The sequence below is a fragment of the Eumetopias jubatus genome, unplaced genomic scaffold, assembly GCF_037043125.1.
Source record: "Eumetopias jubatus isolate StellerSeaLion01/CBP00866 unplaced genomic scaffold, mEumJub1_p1.0 scaffold_17, whole genome shotgun sequence".
Taxonomy (NCBI): Eukaryota; Metazoa; Chordata; class Mammalia; order Carnivora; family Otariidae; genus Eumetopias; species Eumetopias jubatus.
Window position 1 is genome coordinate 58,467,070 of NW_028274823.1, and position 13,029 is coordinate 58,480,098.

Consider the following 13,029-nt stretch of genomic DNA (forward strand, 5'->3'; position numbering starts at 1 on the left):
TGGTAGCTGAAAGTTGGTGGAGGGGAGGCAGGGGATGGGTCGCTTGACTCTTTGAGAATTGGGTGCCACAAGATCTCGTTGCCAAGCAACACTCTCAAGCTAGGGCTCCACCAAGCCCACTCAGCCGAGGAAAATCTTCTGAGAAGCTGGGCATTAAACAAAGCCAACTTTCAACCAGCTGAGCTGCTCTGCAAATGTCTGGTCTCGGCCTTTTCTCTCCAGTCCTTTTCTTCTCAACACAGGGATGGAACTCCGGACTCCCTGCCCCTCTGCAGCACTGTCTTAATTAAGACCAAACACTGCCCCGGTCAGGGAGACTTTAGGAATGTTGGGGCAAATCCCTCCCTTTGTGGCAGAGCAGATCTCTTGCCTAACAGCCCATGGTAACGGAAAATAACTGATAAAAATTTATCTATTCCACAATGATAAGCCAGAAAACCTTGACTGCACAGGTGGGGACCCAGGAAAAAATATCCATGAGAGAGGATGAACTGAAGTCATGGGTGTTCACTGGAAAGCTGCTGCTGGAAAGACTGAAGTCACAGACAGGAAATGTCTCAGGCCAGGAAGACATCTGGTTTACTCACTCATCTCATGCATCATACTTGATGTGGGAAGGGCACAGAAAGGGGCCGATGTGTGGGTACAGTAGACCTTGCACTCTTCCCACAGTCATTGGTCAGCTAACAAAATCAACAACAACTACAGTATTAACAAGAGCAGCTACCAAGGATAGAACACGCACTGTTCCCATTTCATAGATGGTGAAACTGAGGCCCAAAAAGGGACAGTGACATACTGAAAATCACAAAGCCTATAAATGGTACAGTGAGGAATCAAACCCAGGAGTTTCATTCCAGGGCCCAGCTCTTAACCGATATATAATATTGCCTCTCTTCTTCCTCTGTGCAATAGATAATCAACTGACAATTACTAATAGCAGCAGCTTTCTGCTGGGGACTGTCAAGAATTCCAATTACTTGGATAGTTAAATAACAGAGATATCATTCCAAGGGGGTCCTCCCAGTGAGGGGAAATAACAAATGAAGGCATCCCTGACCATAACTTCCCAAATATTAATCAACTGCTCCTAAAATTAGCAACTGACCAGATGTGAATGCAGGTCTGCTGGGCACCCCAATGTTTCTCGCTCCTTCATAGCACCTGCTCCTCAATACAAGGGAAGAAACGTGTGTTCCCTGTCGGCTTAGCAGCCTCAGCTTTGTTTTCTTTTCTACTACACAATCTCGTGAATCCAGTGATTACCAAGCACTTGCCTCATCAAAGAACCTTCAACTGCAGCCTCTTCAGAAGCCACTGATTCTCCAGTCAGCACCCTCTCCCCACCCACCATATGTATGAGCCACAGCAAGTCTAGCATAAGCACCGTGTTCGATTAAAATTACTCCAGATACTTCCCTCAGACTGCTATAAAACTGTCTCCCAGGTTGAGAAACCCTATCCTTTCCAATCTGTTTACCCCTCAGACTATGAACTCTTTCAGCTCCTTTACTTTGTCTATTATACAAGCAAACAAAGGTTAACCTTCAGTTGCTAAAACTGGGCGCCTGGGTGGCTCAGTCATTGAGCATCTGCCTTCGGCTCAGGTCATGATCCCAGGGTCCTGGGATCGAGCCCCTCATCGGCCTCCCTGCTCGGCAGGAAGCCTGCTTCTCCCTCTCCCACTCCCCCTGCTTGTGTTCCCTCTCTCACTGTGTCTCTCTCTGTCAAATAAACAAATCTTTTTAAAAAAATAAATAAATAAAAATAAAACTATTCAGTTCCCCAAGCCATGTGGAATTGTTGGTATTCTGAAACAGATGAGCTCTGCCTGCATCCGTACAGGCTGCAGATAACATCTGGGGGCAGGTCACCTGCCCATAGGTGGTAACAAGACCTGTCTTAATTCCTCCTTTTAAAAAGTAACCTCTGCAGTGCAGTGTGGCACCAACTGTCGTTGATTTATTCACACTCGGGATAAGAGGGTACAATGGCCAGGGGACGAAAAGACCCAGAGCCATAACCAAAGGTCTCTACAATGTCATGGCTGCTTGTGTGCACCAGAGAGGCAGCCTTGGGAATCTTAATCAGGCAGAGGATATCAGAGGATGTTCATCTGTTACATCATTCCGTTTCTAATGTCAGCACATCAGCATCTCCGTTCCAGGTCTGAGTGAGCCAACAAAACTGAGAAGCTTCACAATTACAAGGATCACATACATTTGGAGTCATCTAGCTCAGATTTATAAAGACAAAATAATTTGCTTGTTTTACCATTCCTCATCTGATTATTCCAGTCCAACCCTTGGAATTTTTCACTCTTATTAAATTTCTAGGTAGCCATTCAAGGATATCTGGGTGCGAGTCTTATAAGCATTTAGATTTTAAAGAATACTCATTTGAGGGTTGGCACCGCTGAGTGAGATTTTGGTTAAAGGGTAGTACCAGTCTGACTCAAATCTTCCATGTAAGAAGGGAAACTCTCTCACCACTATACACACCTGTTTCCCTAGAACTCTCCCTTATGGCAAGGCCTAAAGATATTATCTGCTTTCTTTAAAGTACTGAGCATGGTAGGAGGACTAGAAATTTAATAGAATTTACCCACTTATTTAGTAAACACCTGTGTAATATATACTAAGTGTCTTCAATATTAATTCCCAGAGCAACTATCATTTTATTCTCTCCAATTTACAGATGGAGAAACTGAGGCATGAGGCCCAACTGGTACATGGTGGAATAAATATTTGAATGCAGGTAGTATGGCTTCAGAGTCCATGTGTTATACTGGCTCTCACTAACCTGGAAGGAAAGTAGAGGGGAACGTGGGACCTAAGCTGGGAAAAGCAGCCCAAAGCCGCAGGCAACACAATGGAGAGTGCACATGCCCTGGGATCCCACTTTGGCTCTGCCCTCACTGAAGACAAATGCTCCAGGCTCCTATATGTAAAGGGTTCATAGCTACCCCAGCAGTCATTTTGAGAATAAAAGTAAACGAGATCACATAAGAGAATCTATGTGGCCCACAGTGGGCGCATTAAAAGGATTTCTTTAATCTAAGCCTTCACCTGGGGGGAATCCCTTCTTAAAATTGCTCTTTCATCTCATCCCATTTGGTCCCTTTGAATAAGAAAATGTATGCAGCCCTTTCAGTACATTCAGTAAAACACCTGCAAACCATTAGAAGGTACCAGTTCCATTTACTGGAATTACTGGAATGATTAGGAATTTTATAAATATTCTACTACTGCTACTAAAGAAAATAATCTTGAATTCTGTTCCATATTCTTTTTCATGATAAATCCAAAACTAAGTTGTCCAAAATATAAATCAGTCTAACCTGCTGGCATTCCGCTTGCTGCGAAAAAGTAAGAGAGTGTATAAGAGAGCAAACTTCCATACAAGAAAGTCAATGTAGAAACTTCCAAACCCTGCCAACAGTTACAGTTACTATGGTGTCTCTATGGGAGCAACCACAAATGAAGCAGAAATGTTAACTTCAGCAAGTTTCAAAAGAATGCTACTGATCATTTTTTATACGTTTATTCCTGACCAAGAGAGGACTGGGAATGCTCATGAAGAAATTAATTGCACACAATTATTTTTATCACAGCTACATTAAGAGCTGTATTTGCAAAATACATATCAAGGAGAAACAAGTCATACAAGGAAATCAATCCATGTGGCTTTAACATTTTTCACAGTAGTTACAATCTCAATTGCACAAAATAGCAAACTTCTGAAAGCAAACAGGACTGTGGTTAAACATGGGGTAAACCCCAAGGCAAAGAGAAATGAAATAGTGAGTAGTAAGAGATCTTAACATAATTTTGGAAGACAGAAAGCTGACAGAGACTAACTTAGCAGAGGAAACACTGAAACACTGCAGAGAGTGAGTTTGCTGAGAAATGAGCAATGACATTTTTAATTTTAGAAATCCTCAGGAATGGGAGGCCCTGGTTCCTTGGAAGAGCAAGAGGCAAGACACAGAACCAAAAATGGGAGATTGGCCACAAGTGTATATAAAAAAAAGCAGACACCAGATGTGCTACTCCACCTAGAGTACTGGGTGCCCCACCAACCACCAGCCTTACCAGAGAGCTGGGGCTTTTATTCTCTGGAGAGATTGAACCCCAAAGCCTCTGGACTTGGGACCACCAGGCACCATGAGCAGTGGGAGTGAGGCACAAGGCTGAAAATATGGCCACCAAGTGAAACCCTCAAACTGAGCAAGGAGACCCCAAACCACTTTTTTTTCTGCCCAGTTTCTGCCAGCAGACATCTATCTGTAAACATCCCTCTCTCCCTCACTGGGAGGAGTCGGGGGATTCGGTTTTTCCTCTGGCAACACTAAATGGCCTTAGATGTGGAAAAGGCAAAACTATAGAGACAGTAAGTGATCAGTGGTTGTCAGGGGACTGAAGAGGAGGATTAAATAAGTGAAGCGCAGGGGAGGTTTCAGGGCAAGGAACCTGTTCTGCATGATGCTGTAACAGTAAATACATAACACCAATATGTCTGCCAAAACCCACAGAACTTTATAGCACAAAGAATGAATTTAATGTATGTGAATTTAAGAAAATACTTAGGAGATCCTGGATGCAATGCAGACTGACAAAAGACTCTAACTGTATTAGAAATGTGTGAGATAGCCTTACTGAAGGGAATGGGGAGAAAAGATGCTGACCTGACCAACAGCAAAAGGAACTATATCCAAGTAACTGAAGCCTGGGGAAGAGGGAGATGTACTACACACACAGGAACTAAACTTGCTCCTTTTTTTTACTCCAGGGCCCCTGACACCTGCCCCTGAACCTATTGCTCAGGTTCGCTCAGCCCCAGAGCATAAGACACCTGCCCCTGAACCTATTGCTCAGGTTCGCTCAGCCCCAGAGCATACAGAACTTCTCCAGCATCCCCAGTGTCATCCCTCCCGTAGAAGGATGGTTTTGAGGCCCTGCTCGGGTCATTTGCCAGCTACAGTTTAACAGAGTCATTCAGAACTTTGGGTTCCTGCTCCTGCTGTTTCACTAAGTTAAAGTCATGACAGAAAGAATGTCCACCTAGCAAGTTTCTTGTTTATTCTCTGTACCTCCCACAGGCCCTGGTACAGTAGCTAGAGAAGGAAGGGTGCTGTGCTCTGGTTGCTAAAGCTGTTTCCCCTGGGAGCACGGCTGAACTATTCTGAAGTCACTATACATGGATACTGGAATCGGATCATTAAATGGAGGCAGGTTGGCAGGAGGTGGTTTTCTCACTGTTGTAGTGGGAGGTTACTGACAAGCAAGGGAGAAGGCTACCGTGATTCATGTTACTGGAGTACAATTTAAGACAACAGTATAAACTCGTGATTAGCTTACTATAGATACATACGGATATATACATATGTGGATGTATAAACATATGTACCTGGGTTAGTGTACTCATCTGTTTCCTTGCTCTGTCAGCTGAGAGACCCTAGAAGCAATGATACTCAGTGGCAACAAGCACATCTGGTACCCAGATCTTAGTTTCTAATATCATTCTACACACACACACAGGAACCTGGGATCCTTGGGAAAATGTCTGGTTCTAGAGCTGGGGCAAGGTATACACAAAATGAGCCTGGAGCCTCTTGTGCCAGAAAATAAGTAAATGCTTAAAAAAAAAAAAAAAGTTAGGGACATGTCAAAGGGATACAAAGGACCAACTAAAAGACCTCAAAATAACCAAAGCTAGGACAATTTGAGCAATAAAAGTATTATTGGATTATAACTCAAAGTGTAAAATAAATATCCATGAATCCATACTGATACAGAGAATTGAATAAATAAATAAATGGGGGAGAAAGGACAAATCTCCCATGCAGAAGAATTCCAAATAATTTATGTAGATAATTCCCCCTCAAGGAAGTGGAGCATAACACCCCCCTCCTGAAGTGTGGGCTACAACACAGTGACTTCCTTCCAAAGAATACAATATGAAAGGGGGAGAGAAGGGACTAACTTTGCAAGAGAAATCTGCTAAAACTCTACCTGTCAGATAATCAAGGTCAACATCATCAGGGATGTCATGTTGATAGTATGTACCTTTGATATGATATGATCAGAATAGCACTTTACCTTCACTTTACCCTCAAACAGCAAAACTCCAGTCTAATCATAAGAAAAATATCAGACAAATCCCAAATGAGAGACATTCTATAGAATATGTGACTAGTCCAGTTCAAAGCTGTTGAGGTCATCAAAAGCAAGAAAAGTCTGAGAAACTGTCATGGCCAAGAGGAGCCCAAGGACACATGATAGTTAAATCTGAAAATGTATCCTGGATGGGATCCTGGTACAGAAAAAGGACATTAGGTTAAGAACTAAGGAACTCTAAACAATTTGTGGACTTTAGTTAATTATAACAAATGTAGCACACTGATGTCAGATGTTAACAATAGGCGGAACTGGGTATAGGCCATATGAGAGCTCTGTACTATCTCTGCAACTTCCTGCACATCTAAAACTATTCTAAATGTTTTAAGTTTATTTTTTTTAAAACCCCATAGATCCTGATATTTGGGGAATACACTAAAAAAGCCAGCTAATAACCCAATAGCCAAAGTAATCCTGAGAAAGAACAGGTATCATATCTGATTTCAAGCTATGTTACAAAGCTATACTCGGACGCCTGGGTGGCTCAGTCGGTTAAGCGTCTGCCTTCGACTCAGGTCATGATCCCAGGGTCCTGGGATCAAGTCCTGCACTGGGCGCCCTGCTCCATGGGGAGTCTGCTTCTCCCTCTACCCTTCCCCCCCTGCTCATGATCGTTCTCTCTCTCAAATAAATAAATAAAATCTTTAAAAAAAAGTATACTAATCCAAACTGTGGTATGGGCATTAAAAACAGGCCAATAGATCAGTGGAACAGTAGAGAGCCCACACATAAACCCCCACATATATAGTTAACTAATTTTTGACAAGGGTGCCAAGAACACACAATGGGAAAAGGATGGTCTCTTCAATAAATGGTGCTGGGAAAACTGGATGTCCACAAGCAAAAGAATAAAACTGGACCCTTAACCTTACACCCCTCACAAAAGTAACTCAAAAATGATCAAAGATTAAATGTAAGACCTGAAATCATAAAACTCCTAGAAGAAAACATAGGAAAAACAACCCTTGACATTGGTCTAGGCAATGACTTCTTAGATAAGTCACCGAAAGCACTGGCAACAGAAACAAAAATAAACAAGTGGGACTACGTTAAACTAAAGAGCTTCTGCACAGCAAAGGAAATAATCAATAAAAGACAATCTACAGAATAGTAGAAAATATTTGCAAACCACGTCTGCTAAGGGACTAATATTTAAAATACATAAAGAACTCATATAATAGCAATAAAGAAAACAATCCAATTTAAAAATGAACTAAGGACCTGAACAGACATTTTTCCAAAGAAGACATACAAATGGCCTATATGAAAAGGTGTTCAACATCACTCATCATCAGGGAAATGCAAATCAAAACCACAATGAGATATCACCTCCCACCTGTTTGGATGGCTTTTATCAAAAAGACAAGAGATAGCAAATGTTGGCAAGAATGTGGAGAAAAGGGGACGCCTGTGTGGCTCAGTTGGTTAGGCATCTAACCCCACATCGGGCTCGCTGCTCGGCGGGAAGCCTGCTTCTCCCTCTCCCACTGCCCCTGCTTGTGTTCCTGCTCTCACTATCTCTCTGTCAAATAAATAAATAAAATCTTTAAAAAAAAAAAAGAATGTAAAGAAAAGGGAACCCTGATATACTGTTGGTGGGGGTGTAAATTGGTAGTTATTATGGAAAATAGTATGGCAGTTCCTCAAAAAATTAAAAACTGAACCACATGTTGCAGAAATCCCACTCCTGGCTATATATCCAAAGCAATTGAAATCAGTATCATGAAGGGATATCTGCACACATATTTTCACTGCAGCACTATTCACAAATAACCAAAATATGGAAATAATTTGAGTGTCTGTCAATGGATGAATGGATAAAAGAAGGAATATGGGGGTGCCAGTCAGTTAAGCATCTGACTCTTGATCTCAGGTCAGGTCTTTTTTTTTTTTTTTTTAGATTTTATTTATTTATTTGACAGAGAGAGACACGTGGAGAGAGGGAACACAAGCAGGGGGAGTGGGAGAGGGAGAAACAGGCTTCCCGCTGAGCAGGGAGCCTGATGCGGGGCTCGATCTCAGGACCCTGAGATCATGACCTGAGCCGAAGGCAGATGCTTAATGACTGAGCCACCCAGGCGCCCCTCGGGTCAGGTCTTGATCTCAGGGTCATGAGTTCAGGTCCCGCGTTGGACTCCACCCTGGGAATGGAGCCTACTTAAAAAAAAAAAATTTTTTTTTTTTAATTAACTTTGGGGCACCTGGGTGGCTCAGTCAGTTGGACATCCAACTCTTGATTTCAGCTCAGGTTATGGTCTCAGGGTCCTGAGATCAAGCCTTGTGTCGGGCTCCACACTCTACAGGGAATCTCCTTGAGATTCTCTCTCTCCCTCTCCCTTTGCCCCTCCCCCCATCTCACACTCACTCTCTCTAAAATAAATAAATAAATCTTTAAAAAGAAGATGGAATATCATTCAGCCATGAGAAACAGGGAAATCCTGCCATTTGTGACAACATGGATGGGCCCTGAATGCATTATGCTAAGTGAGATAAGTCAGACAGAAAAGAACAAATATTGTATGGTATCACTTATAGGTGGAATCTAAAAAGAAACTGAATTTGTAAAAACAGAAAGTAGAATGGCAGTTACCAGGGACTAGGGAATAAGGAATTTGGGGATATGTTGTTTAAGGGTGCAAAGTTATAACAAGTAGATAAATAAGTTCTAGAGATCTCAGGTAGAACAAAGTGATTATAGTCAACAGTATATTATAAACTTCGAAGTTACTAAGAGATTAAATCTCAACTGTTCTCAATACAAAAAAGGAATGATAAATATGACATAACATGGTATGTTAGCTAATGCTACTCTAGTAATCATAGTGCAATATATAAATGTATCAAACCAACACCTTGTACAGCTTAAACTTATACAATGTTATACGTCTATTATTTCTTAGTTTAAAAAAAAGCCAGCTTATGATCCAATCAACCTACATCAAAACCCTGAAGTTAACAAGCTCTATCCGTGTCAACAGAGCTTAGCTTAATTCCTCTTTTAAATATGAACATAGCCAAAGATTACTAGACATTCAAGAGAAGTTACCAAAAGTGGGCACCTGGGTGGCTCAGTTGGTTGAGCGACTGCCTTCGGCTCAGGTCATGATCCTGGACTCCTGGGATCGAGTCCCGCATCGGGTTCCCTGCTCGGCGGGGAGTCTGCTTTTCCCTCTGACCCTCCTCCCTCTCATGCTCTCTGTCTCTCATTCTCTCTCTCTCCAATAAATAACAAATCTTTAAAAAAAAAAAAAAAAGAAAAGTTACCAAAATAAAGGCAGAAATCAAACCAGGGGCACCTGGGTGTCTGTCAGTTACACATCTGACTTTTGGTTTCAGCTCAGGTCATGATCTTGCAGTCATGGGACCGAACCCCACATCGGGCTCTGTGCTCAGTGTGGAGTCTGCTTCAGATTCTCTATCCCTCTCCCCTTCCCTCCCCCCGCCTCAAATAAAACCTTTTAAAAAAAAAGTCAAACCAAACAAGAAAAAAATATATGTATATAGAAAACAGAAGAAAAGTTTTTTAAAAACCTGAAGTATCTTTAGGGAAATAAGATATTGCATCCATGAAACAAGAATAAGGTAACTAAAAAGAATGGAACTGAAGGGAGGGGGTGAAAGAGCTTTATGACACTCAAAAAAATTCAGTACTTTCTTCCTAGCAAGAGTTTTAAGTTCAAAAAGAGAAATTTAACATTGGGCTAATTAGGAAAAGTCATAATTGATAAAAAGCGTATATGAATCTATAAGGAACTTCCTAATAAGACTTTCTGGGAATGATTTAAAGGTGTACTTTTCTGACACATTTTCCAATATTTTTTATTTTGATAGTATTAAACGTTTATATTCTCTGATAACATTTTACAACATTCTTTTTTTTTTAAGATTTTATTTATTTGACAGAGAGAGACACAGCGAGAGGGAACACAAGCAGGGGGAGTGGGAGAGGGAGAAGCAGGCTTCCGGTGGAGCAGGGAGCCCAATGCAGGGCTCGATCTCAGGACCCTGGGATCATGACCTGAGCCGAAGGCAGATGCTTAACGACTGAGCCACCCAGGCACCCCACATTTTACATTCTTAATTAGCTTCAGGCAGTTTAAATTCAGCTAAGAAGATGACCGCCTCTAAGAAATACTGTACCAGGACTGTCAGTAAATGAAGTAATGTATGCATATACATTGTAAACTTTGCTATAACAATACAAGATATAACGTATTACATTAGTAAGAGAAGAAGAGCATTGGCCTAGGAAAAGGAGCAAGATAAGCTTTAAGATCAGGGCAAGATTTAGTTAAAAAAAAGTGAAAATACATGAATTCTAATATTACTAAAAATTGAATAACAGCAGGCAGAATTGGTAATGCTGCTGGAAATCATTTATATGAATTTGTACAGATCCCTGAGTAAAGTCACGGTATATGGACCAGGTGGTGATGAGATTAAGTCACGGTGCAGAATTTAGAAGACCGAAGTCATGGCAAGTATTTCTTCCATCGTCTCTCAAGGTAGAGATTTTTCTCGTCTAATGGACAAAAGTCTCCGTAAGAAGCCCAGCACCAAACACATCCACTTTCCTAGAGCTGGGGACTGTCAGCTATTAGAATGCCAACATTCTCGTGTGAAGCAACAAAACCCTTACCTTTTTTTTCCCCTCAACATTATACTCCCCTTCATTCTTCTGAATGCCGTGACTCAGATGTGTATCTAAATCTTTCTTTTCAAATGTGTATCTAAAATTTTTTTTTCTCAAGACATAGACATTATATTGTTTGTTACTCTTACTTTCAAAAGGAAAAAAGGAACTGCCAAATAATAATAAAGAGCTCTAAGAAACAAACACTATGATAAACTAAGATTTTGATAGGTTAGAAAATGAAGTTAGAGAAATGACCTATGAAGTAGTACAAAAGTCATGAGCATAATTTCTAAATACTGATTTAACAACCCAAAAAAGTAAAAAACAAAAAAAGGAGTAACAGCTATATCAAAAGGGAAATGCAGGGGCACCTGGGTAGCTTAATCAGTTAAGCATCTGCCTTGGGTTCAGGTCATGATCTCAGGGTCCTGGGATCGAGCCCCACATCGGGCTCTCTACTCAGCCGGGAGTCTGCTTCTCCCTCTCTCTCTGCCCCTCCCCCACTCATGTGCGCTCTCTCTCAAGTAACTAAATCTTTAAAAAAAAAAAAGGTTAATGGAGAGAATGAGTAATTTAAGTAAAGATTTAAGAAAGCTAAAAATCCTCACCTAATAATAACAGGAAATCAGTAGCTAATGTCTTAACTCAGGAAATAGTAGGAGATGCATATTATGTAGCATCAATAAGGTAAATACTAGAAGAAATAGATGAGTCGAAAAGTCTTGTCTCTGGTTTTTAAGCTGTGTATACATTCCTTTGACCAAAAAAAAAAAAAATTTAATAGCTTAAGCTTATTTGGCTTATGTATACAAATTAGAGCTAAGTTAATGTACCGAAGTGTGGCTTAGGGGAAAGTTATTATTTCCAAGTAAGCTTTGTTTTGAATTTATATCATGAATTTGTTTTGAATTTATTATACTTCAAATACTTATATGCAAAGGGAATTTTATAGATATAATGTGATCAACATCCATCCATCAGGTTTGTTTTTTTGTTTTCGTTTTGGTTTTTTGACAGAGAGAGAGAGAGCAAGGTGGGGTACAGAGGGAGAGGGAGGAATCTTAAGCAGATTCTGTGCTGAGCATGGAGCCCCATGGTGTGGCTTGATTTCACAACCCTGTGATCATGACATGAGCCAAAAATCAAGAGTCAAATGTTTAAAGGACTGAGCCACCCAGGTGCCCCTATTTACCAGTTTTAAAAGGATGACAATAAGTGATATACATGTTAAGAAAATGAAAATGTAGCTGTTAAAAGAAACAAGGAAATTTGTGAACATTACAAATTAAATTTAAAAATATATATGTACACACACACACACACACACATACATACATACATACATGTCTCAGCCTGATTACAAGGACTTGAGAAAGACTTTCCAGCAGGGATTATCAATTTCACTGCAAATTGTAGGTATGTCAATCGGCAGTTCAAAGCAGTTACTAGACTTTCCCAAGCTTCTATAAGTACCAGGGGCTTTTCAAGGACATGAAGTGGATATCGAGCACATGGTATCAAATTTTAGGGTAGACTATCAAAGTATAGCCTTGAAGGACCAAGTTCAAGAACACCTCCTCTACCCAAATTTACCAAAAGTAGCTTCTTGAATTGTCTTCTAAGCCCAATACTATTTCAAAAGTTTTTTTTCTCTGGCATTTTTGCCCATAAAGACAACTGTTATAAATATCATCTCTGTCTGAAATTGTCCCATGTTAAGTGACAGGCCTTTAGTAACAGTGATTAACTCTGAAGTCTATTTATAATCATTGCTATCTCTGCTCAAGTTTATGTATTTTACATGGCTTTGAAATAGAGGAGGGAAATAGCCTGATTCATTTATCCATTTGCTTGTCTCTTAACAAACCCTAACTTTTCATTATATCCTAGTATGTCTGAGTCGGACACACCTAGAATGACTGCATTGTAATTACAGACTCCCGGTTCTAAGCTGTATGAAACTTTGGTGTTTTATGATTGTTTTGTATGTTTGTGATTCACAGTTGTCATTTTTTCAAAGGACCCAATTCCATTCTGTAGATTTACACTAGTCCACAAACACAATGTACAAAGCATTACAAGCCACTGGTTATTATTCCTAACCAAGTTATGTATTGTCCACATTTTATTAAATTACCTAGCTCTGGTCTGCTGGAACTGAGGTGGACATCTAAGCCTCATGTTGATGTACAGCTGAAACCACAATAATCCAAG

General features: G+C 40.6%; 1 protein-coding gene across 1 annotated transcript in view; it reads right to left on the reverse strand.

The window, feature by feature from the left end:
• Positions 1-9,366, reverse strand: part of HKDC1 (hexokinase domain containing 1) — a 50,888-nt gene extending 41,522 nt beyond the window's left edge. Inside the window, exon 1 of the mRNA XM_028109651.2 lies at positions 9,239-9,366. The gene's annotated coding sequence lies outside the window, so the exon portion shown is untranslated. The remainder of the gene's footprint in view (positions 1-9,238) is intronic.
• Between the last annotated feature and the right edge of the window lie 3,663 nt (positions 9,367-13,029).